General features: G+C 49.1%; 1 protein-coding gene across 1 annotated transcript in view; it reads right to left on the bottom strand.

The window, feature by feature from the left end:
* Window positions 1–21,233, bottom strand: part of LOC138265861 (collagen alpha-6(VI) chain-like) — a 228,723-nt gene that overhangs the window by 27,840 nt on the left and 179,650 nt on the right. The window lies entirely within an intron of this gene.

Genomic DNA, 21,233 nt, shown 5'->3' with positions numbered 1-21,233 from the left:
ACGGGATAATTTGGGAGCCAAGCCGAAATAGCTCAAACTGCAGAGTACCGCCCCTAAGGAAGGTGCTATACAGGCACAGGAAGGTTCTAAGAAGCGCTGGGATAAACAAAAACTATTTAAAGATAGGCGAAATCAGAGAGCAGATTCTCCACACTCGGAGAACTCCGAAAGGAGATATACTTTCAGAAATAGAGAAAATATAAAAGCTCCTGACAGATATACTGATTCACGCCCCTCTCATTCCTTTCAGGACGCACCGGATAGATGTAGCGAGAGAGGGGCCACCCTGATCAATATCCTGAATACTTGAAACAGAAGAAAGACTCACCACATTCTTCCGACAAAAAAGAAGAAAACTCCCCACAACAAAAGACACAGTTTAAAAAGAAAAAGGTGGCAGCACTGTCAATTAAAAATGCCAGTACACATGATAACATTGCTGAAGAACAAGACGTGGGCAGTGACACTGTTAGACAGCGCAGCAAAGGTCATGATATGTCCCCAGAGTCTGAAAGATCATCTGGTTGCAACTAGCAATTTCTTTGCAGTTGAGACTACAGGCAGGCGCGTTCTCCCACCCAAATGTGTTTATGATTTAAATATCTAAATTGAGGGAGACGTAGAGCGCACCATTGGTGTGATATTTTGGGATGAACTTAGTTGTGATGTCCTGCTGGCTGAAAAGGGCTGGCCACCTGAGCGCGTCCATAAGCTCCCACATGGGGAAGATGTAATTTTGCCATCTTTCTCTGATCTTGTTCCAGAAGCGGTAAAAGAAGCCTACGCTGTCAACTGGACTTTAGCGCAGGCACCTGTGTTGTACTGCAATCATGTAGGTTGGGACAAGGAGTCTCCTTTTCATGTAATACCTGTCAGGTCTACACCTCAACCTCAGCCACAATATCCTGTAAAACACAAAATATAAGCTTCAGTGAGTGAGATCCTCACTCAGCTCGAATACCAGGGAGTAATTGAGCCCTGTGTCTCTGCAATGGATAACCCGTTATTCCCTGTTGCAAAACAAGACCATTCCTACAGAATAGTCTTAGATTACAGATACTTAAACAGTCAAACACATACATATGCTATACAAAATTCACATAGCAAAGCATTAATTAACAATATAGGGGGTGATTCTAACCCCGGCGGTCGGCGGGGAGGCGGCGGTCGGACCGCGAACAGACCGGCGGTCCAAAAAATGGCATTCTGACCGCGGCGGTCACCGCCGCGATCGACCGCCACTTTCCCACTCCGACCGCCACGGCGGTCATGACCGACGGGCTGGAGTTTGCGCACTCCGGCCCGGCGGTCGACCCAAGACCGCCAGCCGCATCATGACCCTGCTTACCGCCGCGGTTTTTGGCGGTCGGGAACCGCCATGCGAACCATGGCGGTAGGCACTATCGGGGCCAGGGAATTCCATCCCTGGCACTGATAGGGGTCTCCCCCACCCCCCACTACCCCCCACGAGTCCCCCCCAACCCCCTGCCACCCCCCAGAGATGTTACAAACCCCCTGCCCCCCCCACCCCGACATGCACATACACGCACCCCGACATGCACGCACCCCCAACATGCACATATGCACACCCCCTACACACACACATACACAACGGGGGCACATACCCGCACACATACATGCCAACATGCGCACCCGCCGAACTACACACATTGCCCATAGGCACAGCGGCACCCCCCGCCCGCATGCACGCACTCACACACCCCCTCTACACACCCCCATGCACGGACACATCACACAACACCCCCCCCCCTCCCCTCACGGACGATCAACTTACCTTGCGTTGGTCCTCCGAGAGGCGACGGGAGCCATAGGGACGTGACCGCCAACAGAAGACCGCCAACAGAAGACCGCCACACAGAAATGTGGGTCGTAATTCTGTGGGCGGTGTTCTGCTGGCGTGGCGGTGGAGGTTGACCAGTCTCCACTTTCTCGCCGACCGCCAGTGTGGCTGCTGGCGGTTTTCCGGCGGAACGCTCCCAGCGGTCGGAATACGCGCCGCCGCATACCGCCGCGGTCGGCGGTCTTTACCGCGGCGGTAACTCGGCGGTCTTGCGAAAAGACCGCCAAGGTCAGAATCACCCCCATAGTGTGTAAAAAGTAAAAAAACAATGTTGGATATTTCCAAAAGATTCTTCTGCCAAAACGTAGGACACGAAAGTCGGGACCTGAGTGCATTCTCATTTGGCTCACAAAAACGCTTTTGCTGTTTACCGCAAGGCCTGTGTAACATCAATATTAGATGATATTGATTCCAAGGTGTTGTCCTGCTTGGATGACATCTATCTCACAGATGACGACCTCAACATTCATTTTGCTAGGGTTGATCGGATCATCTTAGGATTCGCAGCCCTCGGCTACAAATTCAGTTTTAGGAAAACTAAAATAGTCTTTCTCACCGTACTGTTCCTGGGATACGAGCTATCAAGCGAGGGGAAGAGCCTGGCCCGTACTTTCTAGACAAATGTGCATAACTTCACCCACCTAACACTCTCAAGAAACTACAGTCTTTACTTGGTTTCTTTAACTCTGGCAGAACATACATTCCTGACTATGCACAACGTATCAAGCCACTTTATGACTTAATACGCCCTGATTTTTCTAGCAGACACTGGACAGTTGAACATCTTAGGGAATTGCAACAGGACATGCTGGAAGCAAAACACTTGCACACATGTGACAACAAGACAAATGTGGTTATCAGAATAATTGCTGGTGCAATTGGGTTCACTTATGTCACCTTTAACGAAGGCGACACAGTGCCCATAGCATATCTATCACATTTATACTCAAATGCAGAACAACGTTTTGCACCCACAGAACAGATTCTAACCGCAAATCAGATGGCTGTCATTAAGGAGAGGCCATTTGCCCAAGGGAAATGTATCATTGTCGTTACCCCGGTGCCAGCCTTGGAGGCTGTCACCAAAGCAAGCGTTCCTAACCCTAAAGCATTACATCCACGTTGGATTCAGTGGGCAACCTCCCTGATTGCCACCGATGTTGATTAAATCTTTGATCCAAAACTTCAGACAGAAGAATGTCTCCAATACGAACAGGAGTACCCGGCTCCTCTAGATATTTTGCCATTAGACAGATACCATACTGTCATTTACACTGATGGTTCAGCACAACCAGCTTTAGGTACCAAACATCAATATTCAACCACTTGCGCAGTGTTGAGTGGAGTGATGAAGGATGGAGTTTTCCACCCTCACAATAGCAACATGCAGACCGTAGGGGACTGCACAGCTCAGCTGGCTGAACTCAAAGCCCTTATTTTAGCGCTGGAACACATAGAGCCAAGATTGCTGATTTTAATTGTCTGTGACTCATACTACTGCGTCCAGTCCTACAATGATTACCTTAATCATTGGTGATTGAATGGGTTTAGAGATTCCAAAGGGAACACCATAAAACACAGAAGTCTGTGGGAGAGGGTGGCTGATCTTAAGGATAAGCTACCTTGTCTCCATGTAGTACATACATTAGGCCACCAACGTGTAGGAATACACGTTATCAGCAACACTTTGGCTAATGAAGCAGCCGAATCCACAGTAGCTACGGCTTCTGTAGCTGCAGTGACTCGTTCTGAGACGAGATTGGATGATTAAATTCTGACTGCCGTGAAAGCTTAGCTGAAGGCAAGTCTCTCCCAAAAGCGTACCCTACAAAATATTCTTACCACATCAGTGCGCAGAATGTTGCTTCTGCAACACTTCATGGGGTTGGAGATCGAGCGATCCCCAACGAAGATGAGAGATTAGATCTAATAAAAGCAGTGCATGAGGGTGTCGCTTCTGCACATGCTGGTATCTCGGCCACAGTAACACTCTTACAGAAACGCTTCAGGTGGCCAGGTCTATACAAACAGATGAAACAGTTCATTCTTTGTTGTGACATGTGCCAGCAAATTAAGGGCTCAAACATCAAACGCCCACCGCAGACATCCCTCTTATTGTCCAGCAGGCCACTACCATGTGTGTACCTGGACCACTGCGGCCCACTCCAACCTGATGGTGCATACAAAGTTCTAGATTTCTGTGGGTATGGCCTTGGCGGTCGGATGGCGCTCAAACTGTTATAAAAGACTTGCTGATCTTTATTGGTACATATGCGGTAGCAGCATTCGATTCGGACCAGGACCCTGCATTTGCCTCTAAGGCATTCAGGGATACCATGGGGACGATGGGTGTTGAACTCCATTACTCCTCACCATACCATCCCGAGGGAAATTTGGTCGTGGAGAGGCGGAACCGTGATCTAAAGCAGTCCTTAACAGCTAGAATATTAGGTTCTGGCCACAGCTGGCTTCATCACCTATATGGAGTCCAGAGAGCACCGAATAATCTGCAAAGAGGGTCCTTGGGGGTATGCACTCCCTATGAGGTTCTCTTTGAGATGCCTATGTATGTCCCAGATCTTGATGGCCCTGGTTTGGTGGCAGCAGACACACCTTTCGACATAAATGAATGTCTCACTGTTTTACAGGAGCTTCAGGAATTTTGTGATGATAAATTATCCACCAGTGCTGCCACTTTAGGAATAAGGGACTTACCAAAAACTTCCACAGGCTGGATTACTAAAGTTGGGGATCTGGTTTGTGAGAAGATCGCTGTGAAGAAGGAATTCGGTCCACCCTACAGAGCACAGGTCCCAGTCCTGGGAGTACAAGGTACTAGAACTGTCATCCTCCCACCGCTGCCTGGTTTCAAAGCAAACAGATTAATTTCCATTGACAACGTCAAACTACACTATGTGGCTGATCCTGCACATTAGTCCCAGAGGTCCCTTGGGTAGTTCCGGGTCCCCTCTCACTACCCAACAGGATATACCTCTTCAAAGCAGAAATAACAACACTACTTCTGACTACACAAGCATGTCCAACAAAGCTACAAATACCTGCTCGACGTGGGGAGAGCGGAAAATTATCTCTTCCAGTTACCACTTCAACAAGAGCGTCGGGTTATTTCATCAACATTGATGACTTTTCTTCAGACTCATCCACTCCAGTAATCCAATATTAAACATAACTATGTAACTCACCCTTGGAACTATTAATGGTTCTGCTTGACATTTTTTGCATTGTTGCTATGGATTGGTTTCGTGACTGTTTTCTTTTTGCTCATAAATGGTCATTATCTTCCTGAATGCTCCTCAGTTGAGCTTGTGGATGAAGTCTTAACTCCATATTGTTCCTCACATAAGGTCCAAAGAGACTTGTCCCTTGTGAACATTTCAGCTGTACCAATTCCTGATGGGATTGTGTAGGACAATGTTCCGTTTGATATATACGGGCCTACTGAGGTCATTCAAATACCATATGTATTCAAAATTTCTATGACAGATGTAATTACATCTGGTGTTGTATCAGATGATTGGGATGTCCAGACAGTTGCTTCTATGTTAACTGAAATGAAGGACTATTTGGTATTTGAAAGTGATGATCTATATAGATATACAATGAATTATGGGGAAATGTTCTGTTATAATAACTGGGGACATTACTACCTGCACTGTGCGACTAGACACAGACCAGTACTTAACTATACACAGTGGTAACACTGTTCAACACCACCAGTGGGGAGCCCAAAACTTTATTCAGATAAATTCACTTATTTTTCTGGGAATGACACAAAACATCCTGAGTCATATTATTTCAAGTTACCTCCTTCCAAAATCAGGAAAATTTGCTAACTGATAGATAGCTGATTTATTCAGATTCCTTTGGTTCCCATCTTGCAGTTGAAGGTTACGAATACTGGAGAACACTGTTGATTTAAAGAGTGTATGGGGAACACAAGATTGGCAAATACAAGGTAGGGAAGCTCTATTTGGAGCATGCCTGATTCCTGTGCAAATGATCTTTTTAAATGACACCATTCAACTGACAAGGCTTTAGTTGTTGTCGATAACGGCATGAACACTCTGTCCAACAGGATTTATTCCCTAACAAACATAGGCCCTCATTACAACCTTGGCGGCCGGCTGAAGCCGCCCGCCAAAGTTGGACCGCCGGGCGGCCGCCAATGCAGCTGCACTCCCGCCGCGGCCCTCAGGAGATCCCTGCTGAGCCGGCGGGCGGTAACCTGGTTTCCTCCTGCTGGCCCAGCGGGGATCTCGGCTGCAACACAGGAGCCGGCTCCAAATGGAGCCGGCGGTCTGGCGGCCGTGCGACGGATGCAGTTGCACCCGTCGCAGTTTTCACTGTCTGCATGGCAGACAAGGTGCTCTCAAAATTGAAAACACAAAATGTCACACAGACTAAAACACTGCATGCAATATATGTAAGTCACCCCTCTAGCAGGCCTTGCAGTCCTAAGACAGGGTGCATTATATTACATGTGAGGGCATATCTGAATGAGCATATATGCCCCTGTTATGTTTTTTTCGATTCTCAGACATTGTAAGTGTACAGGGAAGCCATTTGGACACTGGTCATTAAGAGTTCCCCAGGTACATGATGGCTTCTCTGAATCCTGGGATGTTTGGTATCAAACATCTCAGAATAATAAACCCTCACTGACCCTAGTGATATTTGTATTTAAAAATGCACCTTAGAGGTGCCTCCTGAAAATCTACCAGCTACTAGTGACCTGACTGACTAGTCCTGACCAGTTCAGCCACCAAAGACACATTTCTGGAACCCCACCGTGACAGCCAGTTCTTTTGAGGCCCAGAAACAAAAGCCTTCACTGGGCAGAGGTGTTACTTACTCTGCCAGGCAAGATGGACATTCCAGGGTGAGGAGCTTAAAAAGCCTTTGTAATGCAACCCAGATCTCTCCAGATGGTGCCCATGTCAGTCCTGTAGGAAGCTGGCCTGGTGTGTTGTAGACACCTATGGTGTTGTCACCTTATACCAGGCCCAGGTATCCCCCATTAGTGAAGTGTAGGCAGTGTCTAGGAAGCCAGGGCTCTCTAGAGGTAGTTGTGAATGAGCAGTCAAGAGTTATCTAGGAGACATACAAAGCTTATTGAATACCACTATAGTCACACAGCAACGGATCACAAATAAAAGAACCACACCACAGTGTTACAAAAATAAAGGTACTTTATTACAGTAACACAACACTATATTACTTATAGGCAGTCCCCCCAACTGGAGGTAAGTACACCCTATATATATATATATATGTATATATATATATATATATACACACACACAATAGCAGTCAGAAATTAGCATAGCAACAAATAGCATTGGCAACACTTATTAACAATAGAAAGGGCCCTAAAGGAGGGCCAAACCATTTACTAAGATGCAGTCCCCCACCCAAGGATGTGGAGTTGTTAGAGGGGAGCTGGAAGAACTAGGAACTCCAAGAGGTGAGTACATGAGTAGAGCAGAGGTAAGTACCTGGTCTTCCCAAGGACTAACATGAGGATTTAGAAAAAGGATTTTGCAAGAACAGGACCAGGCAAGAAGAAACCAAAGGTAGATTCCATTAGAAGAGGACCTGCAAAAGAAGGGGTCAGAGTCCAGTCCAGAAGATGGAGTGTCCAGTGTGATCAGGAGCCACTACCCAACCTTCTGTGGATGTAGAACTAGGTTGACAAGGGGAGTAGAAGACCAGCTGTGGAGCCCAGGAGCTGAAGAGGAGTGGTGCAGATGGTGTCCCACTTCAGTTATTGGGTCGCAGATGGCCAGTGGTGCAGGAGAACCACCAACTAGCCTTGGCAAATACAAGAGGAGTAAAAAAAAAAAAAGCTGCAAGACTTAAGGGGACCAGCAAGGCCCAGGGGACTCGGTGCTTGGAGGGGAGTCCAAGAAGACCCTCAGTAGTCGGGAGAGACAACAGAAGCTGTTGCGGCCCCCACAGGCAACCCACTGGCAGCAGGTACAAGTTACAGTGAGGCCCAGTCAGAATACATGAAGAGGAGTCCCACATCGCTTAAGCAGCAGAGAGGAGACTGTGCTTGGCAGATTGAAGTGCTGGAGGTAGGGCTAAACTGAGCCTGAAGATCCCTTGGAGCAGAAGCAAAACAAGCCTTGGTAGCTGCAAGAGTCATGGTGCACAGGGGTACTGTCCTGAAAGGAGAGGCAGGTGATTACCATCTCGCAAGTTGGACAGTGGGCAAAGAGGACCAAGGGGACCACTCCAGACCACCACCTGTGATGCAGGATGCACGCAGTTCCAGAGGAGAAGAGATCTACGCAGCCAGACGTCTTTGCAGCTGGCCTGGCAGTTCGGGCTGGACTGTTCCCATGGGGAACAGGGTAAAGACTGATTTGCATATGGCTGGGTCCAAACTGGAATGGCATGGGCAGCAACATAAACAATGGATTTTAGGCCCAGATCTCTGTACAGGGGGTGAATATTTGACAGTGCGCAGCATTCCATCCATCACTTGTTCTTTTTGTCTTTGCAGTTGGTGCCCGCAGATGCAGAGGAGTGACTCTTCACTCCAAGTGAGAATCCTTCTTGCTTCTTGGTGCAGGCTGAAGTCTCGTCAACCACAGAGGATGTATGGCAGGGGAAATGTTGCAGTTGCTGGAAAGGGTTGGAGAAAAAATGTTGCACAGTGAAGTCGTCGCCGGAGTTGCAGTTTGCCGGTTCCTAAAGAGTCCAGTTGCGGTTCCAGTGGCCAGAGATGAAGTAAACAATGCAGAGGAGTCCTAGTGGAATCTTGCATCTCGAATCTGAGGACCCACCTGCAAGGGAGTCCCTAAATAGCCCTAAAAGTGGGACTGGTCACCAAGCAAGGTCACCACCTATCAGGAGGGGGCTGTGACATCACCTGCCTGACCTGGTCACTCAGATGCTCCCAGAGGCCTCTGCACATCTTGGTTTCAAGATGGCAGAATGGAGTGGCCACCTGGAAGAGCTCTGAGCACCATCGCTAGGGTGGTGATGGACAGGGGAGTAGTCACTCCCCTTTCCTTTGTCCACTTTTGTGTCAGGGCAGGAACCAGGGGTGCCTGAAACGGTACAAACCGGTTTATGCGAGGTCGACACCAAATGTGCCCTTCAAAGCACACCAGTGGCTTTTAAGCCTTGTAACACCTATTTCCAATTGAGAGGGTGTTGCCGCCCTCTGCTACAGGAAATCCATTGTTGTGCCTTTCCCTCCTTGAGCTGGTCAAGAAGCTGGACAGCAGAACCCTGTCTGAAGGGTGGCAGCAGTGCAGGCTGCCTGGAAAACCCTAGAAGACTGGTTTGAGCAATACTGGGGGGCCTCTAAGGTGCCCGCAGAGTGCATGGAATCATACAACCAATAATGGCAACAGTATTGGGGTATGATTCCGACATGTTTGATACCAAACATGCCCTGGTTTGGAGTTACCATTATGTAGCTGGGCACAGGTAGTGACACAGATAAAATGGCTTCCCCACACTTACAAAATCCAGTGCAATGGAACTGGAGTTCATAGGGGCACCTCTGCTCATGGAGAGGTGCCCTCACACACAGGGACCTGCACCTTGCCCTCTGGGCTAGGAGGGCCTACCATGGGGGTGACTTACAGTGACCTGGTGCAGTGACCTCCAGATGCATTTTGCATGGGCTCCCATGGGTGGCACAATACATGCTGCAGCCCATGGGGAACCCCTGGTGCCCCAGTAGCTAAGTACCAAATACTAGGGACTTATAAGGGGGCACCAGTATGCCGATTGTGGTGTGTGCAAAGTCCTAGGCAACCACATTTAGTGGGAAAGAGCACAATCACTAGGTCCTGGTTAGCAGGATCCCAGTGCAAACAGACAAACCACACTTTCCTACAAGTCCTCCCCCAGGATGGACAAGCTAAAGTGGACACTACTTTTTAAATTCCTCCATCTTGTGTGGAAGAAATTAGGTTAATAGGGTTAGGGCTTTGCCCACTTCCCAAAGGAAGTGGTCATAAGAAGGGTGTAGTCACTCTAAAGGTGAGTAGCCCATTGGCAACCACCTGGCCCTCCCTGTAACACCCCTACATTCAGTGTTTAGGTAGCCCCCCTAAACCCTAGAACTCAGATTCCTGTTGATCTAAGAAGAGTCGGAAAACACAGAAGTCACCCAGCAGAGAAGACTGAAGACACCACCTGACTTGTCCCCAGCCCTACTGACCTGTCTGTAGCCTTCAAAAAACCTTCACCCAGAAGACGACTTGTTCTGCAGCCCAGCGACTTCCAAAGCCCTGGGAGGAGTGCATGCCTTTGATAAAGACCTAGAACTCCTGTGGACAGTGGATCAGTCCAAAAGAAACCATCTCTAAAGAATAAGTCTGCCTGAGGAACCTTAAAGCTGCCTCCTGGAACCACCTCAGCACCCAACGCCCCTGGCCCAAGTTTGCCCACCAGTCCAGTGAATGTTCCCCAGCACTTCTGACCAAGAGACGACTGTGGGCTGACTCCTGTCGGACACCACAGCAACACCTGCAGCCTAATTCCGAGGACTCCCCCTGACTACAACCAGCCTAGTAAGTTGTTTCTGATGCCAAAAGACACCCCTGCACCCAGAGTCCCTAGGCTTTGTGGAGCTGGAACGTCGGGGTCTCTATGACCCCTGGCATCTCCACTTACCTGGGCGGCTATGGTTTGACCTCTAACGGCCTCCTGGCCAGAGCCAGCAGCCCATTTCTGAAAGTGACCTCCTTAATTGAATAACATTAAGCACCCTATGCTGGGAAATAGCTTAAACAACGCGGCTCGAGTCACGTTGTGCCTTTACAACGCAGCCTGAACCACAAATGCGTCTTTACAATGCATTCCTTTACCACTCAAGTCATTACAACGACTTGCCTTAGGGAAAGTGTTGTTGGACTGATGTTGGACTTTAAGTCCAGCACTTTCACTACTGTGGCACTGACTGGAGTTGGAATAGTAAACTATACTATTCCAAAGTCCAGTGCTTTCCCCAAGGCAAGTCGTTTGGCCGCGTTCTCAAGGCAGGCGTGCTAAAGAACTGCATTATTCTGACACACAACCCCCTATGCTGTGTTGGCACTCTGCAAAAGGCTGCCCCTGTGCTGCTAAGGGTGTAAGTTTAGTGCTCCCTTGTGGCCCCCCCTTGTACTTATCTCAACCCTTGGAGACTGACAGTTGACCCTGCTTTACTCATCTGTAAGCAGCACTGCAGCGGATACCCCCTATCTCCTTTGGATAGCATTGGCCACCCAACACTGTGCTGGCACTTTGCTCCTGGCCACCCCTGTGCCGCTGAGGGTTTGAGTTTGGTGCTGCCTTGTCGCCTCTCATCCCCCAGAGACCAACCTTTGACACCTCTTGTACTTACCCTGGGTGCAGCATGTCTTCAACCTCCCCCTCCCCCACCAGACTCCATTGATTAACATTGGGCACCAACTCTGACCTCCACACCGAGCCGCCCAATGCCAGTGTGGGTGCATTCTTGGTACCAACCTGAACCTTGCCTGGTGCTAGTCAAAAATTCTGAAGCCTGGGACTGTAAGTCATGTACTTACCTGTGCAACTGCGTTTTGGTTTTCCTCCCACAGGTTAACATTAAAGACTCTGACGAATGCACTGTGTCGATTTTTGAAACAGCAAAGTATTTTTCATTTAAAAGCTGCTTACATTATAACAAAGTTATTTGTTTCAAAGCAAATATAAAAGCAACTGTAATTTTTTCTAAATTGGTCTCACATTTATTCTTTGAGTAGGTGTCTCATTTATTGCTTCTGTGAGTACAACAAATGCTTAACACAACTCCTTGTTAAGCCTAACTGCTCGCCCACACTACCATAAAAAGAGCACTAGACCTATCTATTTATGCCTCTGCAAGCCTTTGGGGATCCACTGGACTCTCTGCACAGTGTACATCAATTTAGTGCACTGTTTAGAGAGCCAGCTTCCGACAATGTGTAAAAGATAAATATTTCTACTGAACCCAATTTCCACAGATTATTATCTACATGCTATAAAGTTTTATAAGTAAAAATGCATGTTAGTGGGGAGGTTTGTGGCCATTTAAATTTAAAATGTGGTGTTTGTAAATGACAGTGTGCTATCATTTGATGCTTAAGTTATATATTTAGTGAGTTTTTAAGCTTGAGCTGGGTAACATTCCTAACAGTGCCCTGATGGCAATACGATCAGTGGCTGTTAGACTTGTCAGCTCTTGGTGTGGTTTCCCCCATCTTTTGGCTTCTGACCTCCTGTTTGTGATTCTATGCTGAATTTAGTTTTTGCTTGATTTAGGAATCTGGGCACTTTACCACTGCTGACCAGTGCTAAAGTGCAAGTGCTCCATGTGCAAATTGTATTGGTGAATGGTTTATGCATGGTTTGCATATCTTATTTACTAGTAAGTCGCTAGTAAAGTGCACTATGGGTGCCCAGGGCCTGTAAATCAAATGCTACTATTAGGCCTGCAGCACTGATTTCACCACCCACATGAGTAGCCCTGTAAACATGTCTCAGACCTGCCACTGTAGTGTCTGTGTATGCAGTTTTCTGGCAAGTGCACCCACTTGCCAGGCTCAAAACTTCCCTTTTACTACATGTAAGTCACCCCTAAAGTAGGCCCAAGGTATTCCCCTGGGTAGGATACAGTTTATTTAAAAGGTAGGACATGTACTGGTTTGGTTTACGTGTCCTGATACTGAAATACTGCTAAATTTGTTTCACTGTTGCAAAGATTATCTCTCCCATAAGGTATCATGGGAATTACCTTGAAATATCTTCTAAATGTAGTTTCCCATTGAGAGCAGATAGAGATTTTGAGTCTGGAGTCTCTGAACTCACAATTTAAAAATACATCATTTTGTGAAGTTGGTTTGTTTTTTTAGCTATGAGTTTGAAAATGCCACTTTTAGAAAGTGGGCATTTCTTTGCTTAACCATTCTGTGCATCTGCGTGTCTGCTGATCAGTCTTGGTCAGGATGACAGTTGGGCTGTTTGTGCATGCACTCTAGAGAGTCACACAAAGAGACCTGAGGTGTGCTCTGCATATCCTCATAGCCCATCACAAGGCTGATTGATCTTCTTGAGCTAGAGTGTTGGGATGAGCTGACACTTGCACCAACATAGGGTTGTACCTGTCCTCTCACAAAGCAGTCTCCAACCCCCTGGAGTGTTTCATGGGGCTGGGCAGGGAAAGGCAGGATCTTGTGCACAACATAAATGTCTCTTTTAAGTCTGCCTACTTCAAAGACAGAAATGGGTATGAGTACTGGACCTCTGACACCACATAGTTAGAATCCTTCTGGACTGAGGAAATTCTGCCAGGAAGAAGAGCTGGATGCTGTAGGAGGGACTGTCACTCTTCCTGTTGCTTTGTTGTGCTGGCCTGCTGGTTGCTGCTTCTGTCCTGGGAGTGAAAGGACCTGGCTTCTACATCCTGCTTCAAAAGTTTCTCCAAGGGCTTGGACTGAGCTTGCCTTTTGTAAAGAAGTCTCAGGGACATCAAAGACTTCATCTGTCAGCGCATGAGATCTTTTGCTGAGAGTCCTGACTTGCCAAGTGGTACCAATTCCAGTTCCTGGGCCCTTGGGAGTGAGTTCTGGTGCAACAAGGAAGAAACTAGTACATCGACTTCTGGAACGACTTCGGAACGGCCACCACTCTCTGAGCCTGCACCATTGCCTTCATCGGAGCCATGGTCTCCTTTGAGTGCAACAAATGCAACCTATAACGGAGGTCTGATGCCGCTGCACCACCTCCCAAGTTCTGCCACCGCATGAGTCCAGAGTGCTATGTCACGAAAGTCCGTGGCACCCGACTCTGCCACCTCAACTGTGACCCCATAGTGTGACCACAACACCTCACCTCGCGTCTTGACTGGCTGGAGTCACCTCCTCTGCAACCATAAGGAATTGATGCTTTACCTTCCCTGCCTAGCAGTAAGGAACCAAAGCCTTGCCTCCCCGGTGGCAATAAGGAACCAATGCTGCAACATCACCAGCACCAGAGTTACCTCACCTCCCAGACACTGTGCAAAATATTTGTCTGCTCATTGTTTTCCAAGCTACACGACTCCGTGGCCAGTCATGCTCCCTCGCGGGTAGCGCTGGACTGTTGGAAGCATCTCTTTCAAGCTGTTGTGATAGCACTACTTGGAGCAATTGTGTTTCTAAGCGATATACTACATTTAATCTTTGAAAATTAATATCTTTACTTGTGTATGTTGGATTGTTGTTGTTTGGTCTTGTTTTACTCAGATAAATATTGGCTATTTTTCTAAACTGGTGTGGAATTTTCACTGTGTTACTGTGGGTGTGTGTACAAATACTTTACACATTGCCCCTGAGATGAGCATAAATGCTTGAGCCAAGTACCAAGGGGGTAAGCAGGGGTTATCTTAGCTGTGTGACTCCCATACCCTGACTAGAGTGAGAGTCCCTACTTGGACAGGGTCGCAAGTCACTGCCATCTAGAGACCCCATTTCTAACAGTGGCCTAAGAGGCAAGTCAGGGATCATGCATACCCTATATGTGGGCTAGATTCTTATTATACATGGAGCAAAGACCTAGGGTATAATTTAGATATTGGCAAATTGGTTATTCACATGGGTGTCAGATATCCCATCCACCAAAATCTAAATCCCGTAGGAATTATTGGGATTTAGATTTCGGTGGACAGGATATCAGCCACTGTTGTGACGGAGTAACCCCTCCATCAATATCTAAATCAGACTGTTAGGGGGTCATTCTGACCTCCGCTGGCGGAGGAAGCCGCCCGCCTGGCGGGAACCGCCAGAAGACCGTACCGCGGTCCAAAGACCGCGGCGGTCATTCTGAGTTTCCCACTGGGCTGGCGGGCGACCGCCAGAAGGCCGTCCGCCCGCCCAGCGGGAAACCCCCTTCCACGAGGATGCCGGCTCCGAATGGAGCCGGCGGAGTGGAAGGGGTGCGACGGGTGCAGTTGCACCCGTCGCGATTTTCAGTGTCTGCCACGCAGACACTGAAAATCTATGTGGGGCCCTGTTAGGGGGCCCCTGCAGTGCCCATGCCAGTGGCATGGGCACTGCAGGGGGCCCCAGGGGCCCCACGACACCCGTTCCCGCCAGCCAGGTTCTGGCGGTGAAAACCGCCAGAACCCGGCTGGCGGGAAGGGGGTCGGAATCCCCATGGCGGCGCTGCTTGCAGCGCCGCCGTGGAGGATTCCCTGGGGCAGCGGGAAGCCGGCGGGAAACCGCCGGCTTCCCTTTTCTGACCGCGGCTTTACCGCCGCGGTCAGAATGCCCCCGGAAGCACCGCCAGCCTGTTGGCGGTGCTTCCGCGGTCGTTGGCCCTGGCAGTCCATGACCGCCAGGGTCAGAATGACCCCCTTAGTCTATTAAATTAAACAAAAGAGTTTTTTCTACAGAAGAAATGCTGACCCCACATATTTGAAGGTACTCATTTGTAATAATAAAGCAAAAGGTGGCTCTGTAAAATAAAATATTTACCTAAGATCACATAATTTGAGAGCAGTTTATAGGTCAAGTACATTACAGTTAGGTCAAGTAGATCATTCAAGTCACTAGACCTGCAGATCAGGTAACATTTCCATGATTTTTGGAGGCCTGCTTTAAGGCCAGCTAATTTTATTTAGCAGCCTTCTTCTACTAGCGATGAATGTCACTGAGTGCATCCTAAAGAGCAATGTGCATGAAGAACAAGTTACTTACCTTCGGTAACAAATTATCTGGTAGAGACTCTATCTAGCTGCAGATTCCTTACCTTAGAATTCCCTGGCGTCAGCTTCGAATCTGGAATTTTTCTGCTGAGAAGTACACTGCGTGCGCCGTCTGGTGCCGTCGTTCGGATCCACGTGCGTCGTCTGGCTCCGTGTGGCATCGTCAGTGCTGTTGGAGCCGTCTGTGATGTCACGGACTTCTATGTAGGCACCACCCTGGCACGCATACGTTATCTCTTTTCCAACACTTCCCACGCCAGAAGCACAGAGTCACGGAAGGACCAACTTTTTTTTTGATTGTCTGAGCAAAATGACATGCCCTGGAGAAAGGGTGAAAATCTGAAAAAACACAGTATATATCCACAGAGCGGGGAAACCTGGGTGGGTGCAAGGAATCTGCAGCTAGATAGAGTCTCTACCAGATAATTCGTTACCAAAGGTAAGTAATTTGTTCATCTGATAGAGACTTCTAGCTGGCGGGGGGCTGCGAAGATTTACTTTAAACAAGGAAATCCTGCAGGACCGAGCGAGAAAACACCCCTCTCTTGTCACCTGGCTATCTAGGCAGTAGTGTCTTGCGAACGTGTGCAAGGAAGCCCACATTGCCGCCTGGCAAATGTCTAGAACCGGCACGCCTCTAGCTAACGCCATGGTAGCAGCTTTCCCTCATGTAGAGTGAGCTCTCAAGCCCTCAGGAGGCTGCTTCTTACCAATGTTTAGCAGATTTTAATACAGAGAATGACCCAGCGCGTAATGGTTTGTTTCTGGACTGCCTGGCCCTTCTTTGCCCCAACGTATCCCACAAAGAGTTGGTCATCCACCGTCTTTTGTGCGGTCAAGGTAGAACGACAATGCTCTTTTTGGGTCCAGACAGTGGAGACGCTCCTCTTCTTTAGAGGGATGCGGTGGAGTAAAGAAGGCAGGCAGGGTGATATTCTGACATAGATGGAAAGGGGTCACCACCTTGGGGAGGAAAGAGGCACGAGTTCTGAGGACTACCTTATCAGGATATATTGTGAGATACAGCTGTTTTGATGATAAAGCCTACATCTCACTTAGTCTCCCGGCAGATGTGATCGCCACTAAGAAGGCTGTTTTGATAGTGAGCAGCCAGAGAGGCAAAAGGAGCACACATAAGAGAAGTAAGCACTAGATTAAGGTCCCACCGGGGAATAACAAACGGCGTAGATGGAAACATGTGTACAATCCCTTTTAAGATTATCTGTACAATAGGAGACTTAAACAAAGACTGTTGATCAGGCAAGTGAAGAAAAGCCGAAAAGGCAGAAAGATAGCCCTTAAGAGTCCCTAAGGAGGAACCCTGTCGGGCGAGTGTCAGAATGAAAAGGAGGATATTAGAAAGAGAAGGAAGAGGATCAATAGACCTCTCTATACAATATATTAGAAAATGTTTCCAAAGGCAGGTGTAAACCGTCTTAGTAGAGGGACGCCTGGCTGCCAGAATGACATCACAGACTTCAGGAGGGAGGTCATAAACCATCAACTGCCGCCTCTCAATCTCCACACATGAAGCCGCAGAGTTGACAGGTTCCGGTGGAGAACCTTCCAGAGCTGCTGCGACAGAAGATCCTCCCGAAGAGGCAACGTGATTGGAGGATTGATGTTTATTTTGAGAAGCTCTGGATACCAGACTCTTCGTGCCCAATCCGGAGCCATTAGGATTACATGGGCCCAGTCGTTCTTGATTTTCTTGAGAGCTCTGGGCAGAAGAGGTATGGGCGGAAAGGCGTATCGGATGTCTGAACTCCACTCACGACGAAAAGCGACGCCTAGCGATAGCTGCCTTGGAAACTCCAACGTGCAAAACTATTGACATTGCACGTTCTCCTCGGAGTTGAACAGATCTAACCAAGGCTCTCCCCACTGCTGAAAGAGTCCTTGCGCCACCTCCGAATGGAGACACCATTTGTGATCTGTTAAGCATCTCCGGTTGAGTTTGTCCGCTTTGGCATTCAAAGAACCTGCCAGATGTTGAACCACCAGGGTTATGCCCTGGTGTTCCAGCCACCTCCAGAGACATAGAGCCTCTTGACAAAGGGTCCACGACCCCACACAGCCCTGCTCGTTGCAGTACCACATTGCAGTAGTATTCTCTGTGAACACCTGCACTATCTTCCTTTTCACAACAGGAAGAAATGCCTTTAATGCTAGCCGGATCACCCGGAGCTCCAAAAAATTGATATGGAGCCAGGTTTCCGTCGGAGACCAGAGGCTCCTGATCTCCACCTCTCCCAGATGGCCGCTCCATCCCAGAAGTGACGCATCTGTCACTACTGTAAGATCTGGTTGGGGAAGGATGAGGCGTCTACCTTTGACCCAATCGCAGTTCACTATCCACCACTGCAGATCCTTTGCAGTTAGCTCCAAGATCTGAACCATGTTGGTAAGATTTCCCTGATGCTGTGCCCACTGGAACTTCATATCCCACTGCAGAGCCCTCATATGCAATCTGGCATGTTTGACTAATAGGATGCAGGAAGCCATGAGTCCCAACAGCCTCAGAGTCTGTCACACCGAAATCCAGGATGAAGGCTGAAACATTGGTATCATAACCTGAATATCCTGGACTCCCTGCTGGGAGAATAAGCCAGAAACTGCACTGTGTCCAGAACCGCTCCTATGAAAGGGAGCTACTGAGAGGGAGTAAGGTGTGACTTTAGCACATTTATAGTGAACCCCTGTGAATGCAAGAGGTCCGCCGTAGTCTGAAGGTGGGAGACGAGAGCCTGGGGCATCGGAGCCTTCAACAGCCAGTCGTCCAGGTAGGGGAAAACTAAAATCCTTAACCTGCGCAGATGAGCTGCCACCACTACCATCACTTTGGTGAACACCCGAGGGGCACTGGTGAGATCAAAGGGGAGCACAGTAAACTGAAAGTGCTCGTGGCCCCCCTTGAACTGCAAGTAACGCCTGTGGTCGGGCAGAATGGGGATGTGAAAATACGCATCCTGCAAATCCAACGCTACCATCCAGTCTCCTTGGTCTAGGGCAGACAAGACCTGAGCAAGAGTGAGCATCTTGAATTTCTCCTTCTTGAGGAAGAGACTGACGTCCCTTAAATCCAGGATAGGCCGAAGGCCCTTTTTCTTTTTGGGAATCAGAAAGTAGCAAGGAATAACAACCACTGCCTACTTCCGACATTGGGACCCTTTCTATGGCTCCCTTGGCCAAGAGAGCCGTAACTTCCTCGTGGAGTAAGAACAAATGATCTCCATAGCCATTCTTTTACTGGAGGGATAGAGGGAGGGAAAGGCTGAAAGGGGAGGGAATAGCCCTTCTGTGTGATCTGCAAGACCCATTTGTCCGATGTTATGGACCGCCAGTAAGGGAGATGAAACTGAATCCTCCCTCCAACTGGATGGACATGGTCTTGTGAACCATTCTAGGAGGGCTTGAGCGCTGTGGAAGAGGGGGGCTGGGTGGTGGGCGACCTCTGGCCAGACCCTTTGGGTCTGAAGGTACCATGACCTCGTCCTCACACGGGATGCTGTGAAGCCGGAGGGCAGTGGCACACCTGTGGCTGGTGTGGTACCATGCCCCTTCCAAAGCCTCAAAAGGGACGATAGACAAACTGCTGATGAGACGGCACTGAAAGGCCCAAGGATCTGGCCGTAGCTTGAGAATCCTTGAACCTCTCAAACACAGAGTCTGCCTTCTCAACAAAAGGTGTTAGCCATCAAAAGGCATGTCCATCAAACTTGACTGGACATCCCCGACAAACCAGTAGAACATAGCCAGACATGGTGATGGAGGGTCACTGTCGAAGAAATCGCTGTGCCCAGCGAGTCACTCGTGTCAAAGCCACACCTGATGGTAAACTTGGCTGCATCTCTCCCATCCTTGACAGCCTGGGTGAGAGTGTCCCGTACGCCCTCTGGGCCTGGGGCAGCACCTGTGTCACCGTATCCCATAAAGTATGGGAAAAACAGCCCAATAGGCAAGAGGTGTTTACCGACCTCAATGCCAGGCTGGAGTAAGAAAATAACTTCTTTCCAAGTTGATCCAGCCTCCTGGATTCCCTATCTAAAGGGGGCGTAAGGGAAGGCACCACGGGAAGTGGAGGCTTGGACCACCAAGCTCTCCGGGGTGAGGAAAAAAGGGTCGTTTGGAGCAGGTCTATGGCGGTGGCCGAATGCCCTATTCACAGGAGCCCCTGTGCTGGGTTTGGACCATGTTCCCAGAAGGACATCTGTGAGGGCTTCATTGAAGGGTAACATCAGCTCTGATGTAGCAACCCCCGGCTGAATCAGCACCTCTGTCAGGAGAGTAGTCCTGACTGGCCCGTAGGCAAGTCTAGGTCCAAGACCTCAGCTGCCCTAAGCACCACCATGGCATAAGATGCACCCTCCTCTGTAGCCACAGCGGGAGGAGAGAGCATGCCACCATCTGGAGAAGTATCCAGTCCACTGGCTTCCCCTATATCCTCATACCAGTCCTGTTCATGCTCCAATCCATATTATAAAGGGTCCTCAGACCACTCCCACTCCTCTTCTGTGTCTGACTGTCCGGAATAAGCCTCAGGCACTGATCTGGGCCTAATTGGCGCCATCGAAGTCGGAATTGGCGTCGTACGACATCGTTCCAGCTCCGGATCATCCGGAATGAGGATGGGGCTACCACCACCATTGGGCGCCGGTGGTGGAGGGAGTGTCGACGTCAGGCCTGCCGCTGGTCCGGATCCGCTATCAGATCCCAGGGCCCCCAACTGCGCCAAGGCTGAATCTGCCAACGTCGAATTCGATGGGACCCCTGCTGACCCCGGGGGGCTCGAAGACCCACCGAGGGTGCAGCCCGCTCAAAAACAAGGAGCATAGTCTCGTAAAATTATTTAATTTGAGCAGGGATCGCTCCGGTTCCCGGAAAGGGGGGAAGACGCAGAGTCGGCCCTGGCGATGGCTCTGTGGTGCCGCGCTTGGAACGTCGACGTTCCCTAGACGCCTCGTCGGCAGACGAGCATGGCGAAGTCGAAGTCTGCTTGGACTTCTTCTTTTTGTGCCTCTTACCTAAATGCCCCGAAGATCTTGAATGCAAGGAAGATGACTTGGGGCTCCTGGAGCGGGGCTGCGACTTCCTCCTAGAGCGGGACGGTGATCTCCTCTGAGTCGTGCTAACAGAAGACGGCTGCTGGGACACTAGAAGCTTGAGAGATCGCTCTCTCAAGGCCTTCAGAACCATGGCCCGACAGTCAAAACACAACTTTGAATCATGCTCCTTCTCAAGGCACCAGAGACACACCTGGTGTGGATCCGTAACTGACGTGGTGCGATGACATGCACCACACGGTTTAAATCTAGTCTTTCTCGAAGACAGGGTTCAGACAATCAAAAAAATCTGACAAAAAGGCCGAAAAAAGGGTAGCTCTTTCCAGATCTGCGCTTAACCGACACAGAAGGAAAAGAACTGACATACGTGCGCTGGGGTGGTGCCTATATAGAAGGCCATGACGTCACAGACGGCCCCAATGACCGCATGCGAACCCAGACGAATCACGCGGATCATAACGACGCCACTTGGCGTGCGCAGGATACTGCTCAGCAGACAAAATCCAGATTCGAAGCTGACGCCAGGGAATTTTAAGGTAAGGAATCTGCAGCTAGAAGTCTCTATCAGATTGAAAGAAACAAAAAAATACAG

This window comes from Pleurodeles waltl, chromosome 11 (assembly GCF_031143425.1).
Source record: "Pleurodeles waltl isolate 20211129_DDA chromosome 11, aPleWal1.hap1.20221129, whole genome shotgun sequence".
NCBI classification, from domain to species: Eukaryota; Metazoa; Chordata; class Amphibia; order Caudata; family Salamandridae; genus Pleurodeles; species Pleurodeles waltl.
This window is presented reverse-complemented; position numbering and strand designations above follow the sequence as displayed.